Genomic DNA, 5,984 nt, shown 5'->3' on the forward strand with positions numbered 1-5,984 from the left:
CCATCCTCCACTGCCCTCCCAGGCCACAGCAGAAAGCTGGACTGGAAGAGGAGCGACCAGGACTAGAACTGGTGTCATATGGGATACCGGCGCCACAGGCAGAGGATTAACCCAGTGTGCCATTGCACTGGCCCCATCCATTACATTTTTGAGATACCCTTGTATTTTAAATGTTGTAGCCCTTCCTACACCATGCATTTCCCCAGCTCTGAATTCCCTTCCAATGTTAGATTCTCTTCAAGAGTATCTGGATCTCTCTTCTCTTTCTGGTCCCAGGAGCTTCAGCAGCTACGGGTTACGCTACAGATATGGCCAAGTCCAAGACCCACACCACACATAACCATTCCTGAAAAGGGCACAGAAAAGGCATCAAGAAACCACGATCGCAAAGATACAAATCGCTGAGCGGGGGTGGCCCCAAGTTCTTAAGGAACATGTGTTTTGCCAAGAAACACAACAAGAAGGGCCTGAAGAGGAGGCAGGCCAGCAACACCAATGCCATGAGTGCACGTGTTGAAGCCAGCAAGGCCCTTGTCAAGCCTAAGGAAGTTAAACCCATGATCTGGAAGGATGTCAGCTGCAAGCTTGATCAACTTGCCTACATCGCCCACCCCAAGCTTGGAAATCGTGCCCATGACCGCATTGCCAGGGGTCTTAGGCTGTCCTGGCCAAAGGCCAAGGCAAAGGAAAGCCAACACTGAGCCTCAAATCAACGGCAAGGCCAAGGCTCAAATCAAGGCCCAGGCCCAGACTGAAGCCAAGCCTAAAGCCTGGGCCGAAACCAAGAAGGCCCAGGTGTAAACTAAGCCCAAGGCTCAGGCCCAAACCAAGGCCCAGTCCAAGGCCCAGGCTGAGGCTGCCCCTGTAGCCCCAGTTCTGACTCGGGCTCTTCCTAAAGGTGCCCAGCCCCATGCTAAGGCTCCCTAGTAACAGCCTTTGCCTTCCAATGCAAGGACAGAAGGCCTGGTGTGACCCCTGGGCTGCTGTCTGCATGGGGCTGGTGTCTTCCTGGGCTCTTTGTACAAATAAACCTGAAACAGGATCAAAAAAAAAGAGTATCTGGAAGTATTCCTCATCAGCTTTTTCCCCTGTGTTCCTACCCGATGTCTACTTTCTGTAGGTGACCACTTTACCACTTTAAAACAAAACGAAACTAAGAACTGCAATGCCTTCAGCATCACCCCTCAGGCCCCGGAGGCTCAGCATCACGCAGATGCAGGAGAGACAGAGGAAAATGCTGGCTTCGGAAGTTTGGGCTTTCCCTGGCTAGTGGAGATATATGTCTTTAACCTACCCTAAAACAAACACCCCCTCGAAGCAATAGTGTTACTTGACATTTTATGCAGCACTTTTCATCTTCAAAGTAATATGTAGACATTAAAGAGTAAGCTGTCCGGGTCTTTGCAAATAAGAGTAAATGCATGGTGCTGGGTGCAAGTCTGTCTTGTTGCTCAGACCTAAACAATGGGCCCTGCTTATAAACCGTGGCTGAACAAGATGACTTCCTCATTAGACCAAAAAAAAAAATAGGTGATGGTAATAGGCAGGAGGAAGAATGGACAAAGTTAGGCAGAAGAAAAAGGAAAGACCCACAATTTATCCTGTGCATAGTATGCGTCTGAGATGACAGTTGGGAGAAAAAAACACCCTGGGGCTTTGGCCTGGGCTAGCTCCATTTGTCCTGCTTTATGACTGCAACTAGAAGTTTCCGCAGAGATTAAGTCATTCCCAGCCACCCCTGAAGCTGTGGCCAGGCGTCTTTTGACGATTCTGCCTTTGGACTCCTGACAGCCACACTTCGTTATTCCAAGTTCCCTCCTCACCTGAAGCCCCAGAGCAAACCGGTCTCAACAAAACAGTTCAAGTGCGGGTGTGCACACACTCTGCCTTGCTCCCTGCTCCCCCACCCACCCTGCTTCCTACCTGGGGCTAGGGAAGTCCGAGATGAGTCCACCCAGTCTATCTGGCCTCTGGTGAGGGCCCTTGGCTGCATGAGGACCTGACAGATGGTGCCACAGCAGAGTGCAGGTGAAAGTGAGTGCGCAGTGAGACAGGAAGCTGGAGGGAGGTTCAGGGCTCAGACTTGTTCTTCTTTTTAAGATTTTTTTAAAAAAATGCGACAGAGAGAGAGGGAGACAGAGAGTCACAGAGAGCAAGATCATCTCCCACCACTGGTTTACTCTGCAAATGGCCAGGGCCAAAGCCAGGAGCCTAAAACTCTCTTTGGGTCTCTGATATGGGTGGCAGGGGCCCAAGTACTCAGGCCACCTTCCTCTGCCTTCCCAGGTGCATTAGTAGGGAGCTGGATTGGAAGCAGAACAGCCAGGACTCGAACTGGTGCTCTGAAATGGAATGCTGGCATCAAGAGAAGTGGCTGCACTCACTGTGCCACAACCCAGCCCCCCACCCCCGGGGCTTGCTCATTTTATAATGACCCATTCTCATGAGAACACACTCATCGCACAAGCCGAGCCTTAATCCATTCTGAGGATGATGCCCCAGTGACCTAATCATCTCCCACTCTACCCCTACCTCCCAACGGTCACCCTGGGGACCAAGCTTCCAGCGCAGGGAACAGCAGGGCACAACTACATGTTGGTTTTTTTAAGGTTTTATTTTCTTTACTTGAAAGGTAGAGTAAGAGATAGAGTAAGAGAGGAAGAGATAGCAAGAGAGATCTTCTGTCTGCTGGTTCACTCCCCAAAGGGCCACAATGGCCAGGGCTGGGCCAAGCCAAAGCCAGGAGCCAGGAGCTTCTTCTGGGCCTCCCACATGGGTGCAGGGGCCCAAGGACTTGGGCTATCCTCCGCTGCTCTCCCAGGCCATAGCAGGGAGCTGGGTTGGAAATGGAGCAGCCGGGACATGAACTGGTGACCATAAGGGATGCCAGCGTCACAGGCTGTGCTTAACCTGTTGAATCACAACCACAGCCCTGACAAACTATCTCTTAACCACAGTAGCTGTAAGACTGTTGGGGGAAATATCGCATGAGTCTTTGGATGCCCACTTGTGAGGTCTGACCTTCAATTTACAAGAACCAGGGAACCAGTGGCCAGCATCGTGGCATAGCGGGAAAAGCTTCTGGCGCTCCCACTGGCCGAGGCTCCCGTTCTCAGCTATTCCAGCAAACACTGGCCCGGGTCTTTCATTAAGGGATTGCTGCAGGTATAATTCAAGTTTCTTCCAGCTAACTTGAGGCAAAGGAGAGCGCCCTGGCGGGCCTGACCTCATCAGCTGGAGAGCTCTAAAAGCACAGCTGAGGCTTTCCTGAGTGAGAAGAAACTGCACCTGCACAGCAGGGCCAGCCCACGCCCTCTGGAGGTCCAGCCTACTGGTGGTCTTCCTGTTCTGCCTGACACAGAACTGAGGCTTCCTTAGCCTGCTCTCTGCTTGCATCCGTTGCTCCCTTTTAATAAACCTCTTGTTACAAATACGCCAGTGTACAAGGAGATTGTATGTATATCCATACATGTGGATATGCAAACATGACACATTGGGCTGCTCCTCTGGTTGAATTCTCATACGTGGCTTGCGTTACTGTATGAGAGCTGGCAAGCCGTCTTCTGAAGGGATGTGCTGTTGTTGGAAACTGTAGTTAATAGCAAAGCTGGGTCCTTTACTTCTCAGAAGCACATTATATGCCAGGGAGTGCTCTATCCTGGGACCGGTGCTGTGGTGTAGTAGTTTAAAGTTGCCACCTGCATATTAGCATCCCATATGGCAGCCTGTTCAAGTCTCAGCTCTCCACTTCCGATCCAGCTCCCTGCTAATGCACCTGGGAAAAACAGCAGAAGATGGCTCAGTGCTTGGGTCCCTGTACCTATGTGGGAGACATAGAAGAAGCTCCTGGCTTCAGCCTCACCCAGCCCTGGCCATTGCAGTCATTTGGGGTGTGAACCAGTGGATGGAAGACACTCTCTCTCTCTCTCTCTCTCTCACTGCCTTTCAAATAAATAAAATAAATCTTAGGAAAAAAAAAAAGCCACCTCCTGCAATGTCAGGATCCCATGAGTGTCAGTTTGAGTCCCAACTGTTCAGTTTCTAATCCAGCTTCCTGCTAATATACCTGGGAAAGCAGCAGAAGATGGCCCAAGAGCTTGGGCCCCTGCACCCACATGGGAGACCTGGATGAAGCTCCTGGCACTGGACTGGCCCAGTCCTGGCTGTTGCAGCCATTTGGGAAGTGAACCAGGGGATGGAAGATTTCTCTCTCTCTCTGTAATCTCTCTTATTTGCCACAGCTTTAACCCACGGGTTCTTAATCTGACATCAGTGATTCCTAAAGTGGTAGGTAAGTAACACTGTTCCAAGGAAAGCCTAGAACTTTCCCCACATTCTCAAAGAAACCCATTTCTCCTCAAAATAGCAAAAACTGCTGAAGCTGATTTTGAAGCCACCACATTGTTTTTCCGTCTCAATAATCAATGGCACACACATCATGAATGGGTAGTTTGTCCTCCAGCTGTGCCACCGTGGACTGTGGCCACTCCTGTTATGAATCCCTTTGGCCAAGGATCATTGTTTCAAAATACCTCATGTCCTTTAAATACTTGCCCTTGCCCCAATCTCCTTGGACACACCATTGCTGCTATTACAAAATAAAGGCCATTATTCTTTGGAGAATCTCTTATTTAGGTTGAAAATTACTACCATAATATATAAGGACAATTTTTATCTTAGCTTTTTTAAAAAAAATTATTTTATTTATCTGAAAAGCACAATGACAGAGAGAGTGAGAGAAACTTCCATCTCTTGGTCCACTCCCCAAATGGCTGCAAGAGCCAGGGCCAAGCCAGGCTGAAGCCAGGAGCCTGCAATTCCATCCAGGTCTCCCACATGAGTGGCGAGGCCCAAGCACTTAGACCATCTTCTGCTGCTTTCCCAGGCCATTAGCAGGAGCTGGATCAGAAGTGGAGCAGCTGGGACTCAAAACTGTGTTCATATGGGATGCCGACGTCAACTTAACTCACGGTGCCATGACACAGGCATGAGTTCTACCTTGAATTTCTTGCCTGTATTCCATTCAGGGGTGGAAACCTTTTTGTTCTGCCGAGAGCCCTTTAGATATTTCTAACATCACTCATGGGCCATGCAAGGTTATCAACTTAAACATTAGCCTGCTATACATTTACTGAGTATTGAGTCCTGTCTGCGGTTACCTTGGCAGGGCTAAATGACTTCATGAGCCTTAAACAGTCTGGGCTAGATGTTCCCCACCTTACTGAGCACAAAGTTGTCTCCTGGTTTTCTCTCCCTCTGTGCCATGCCTTTCAATCTTCTACTAGTCACCCAACTTCTCACTGTTGGAGCTCCCCGCCCCCAGGAACAGCTGTGAGTCTTCTCTCTCTAGGTCATCTCAGCTTTTCCAATGATCTTACGTGCTAACACATGCTAACTCTCCCATTTTTAATTTCTAGGCCAAACTGCCTTTTTGAACTTTTTTTCAACTTATCGCCTGCCATCTTCGTTTGGACACGTCAGTGGAATCTCAAATTCCTAAATGGCTCTGCTTTCACTCTTTCCCATTGTTTCATCACCTTCCACCCAGTACTTCAAATCAGAAGCCTCAGTATGAGCTCTGGTTCCTCCTCTCCCTTTGTGCCCTAGGTCTTAGTCTGTTTCTGACTCTCTAACTGAATACCGGAGACCACGTCATTTACAAAGGAAAAGGGTTTATCTGGAGCCATGGTTCTGAAGGCTGGGAAGCTCAAGACAGGGTGGGTGCACCTGCTAAGGGCCTCATGCTGTCTTAAGATGGAGGCAAAACAGAAGGGTGGGCAGGAGCATGCAGAAGGTGGGGAGGGGATAGAGGAGCCGCCTGCTGAGTGACAGCCTGCTCTGCACAGGAACTGATTGATCATTCCTGTGAGAACTAACCCAGCCTTGTGAGCAGGACATTAACACACACACACACACACACAGAGCCCATCCCAGCCCCACATCCAACAAACTGTATCCAAACCACAGCATCCTCTATCTCCTCC

General features: G+C 49.6%; 1 pseudogene; it reads left to right on the forward strand.

Moving 5' to 3' along the window:
* The first annotated feature begins 308 nt into the window (after positions 1-308).
* On the forward strand, positions 309-973 carry LOC149122662 (large ribosomal subunit protein eL29-like; annotated as a pseudogene).
* The last annotated feature ends 5,011 nt before the right edge of the window (positions 974-5,984 follow it).

The sequence above is a fragment of the Oryctolagus cuniculus genome, chromosome 13 (assembly GCF_051225735.1).
Source record: "Oryctolagus cuniculus isolate XC-2025 breed Fujian yellow rabbit chromosome 13, ASM5122573v1, whole genome shotgun sequence".
In the NCBI taxonomy this organism is placed as follows: domain Eukaryota; kingdom Metazoa; phylum Chordata; class Mammalia; order Lagomorpha; family Leporidae; genus Oryctolagus; species Oryctolagus cuniculus.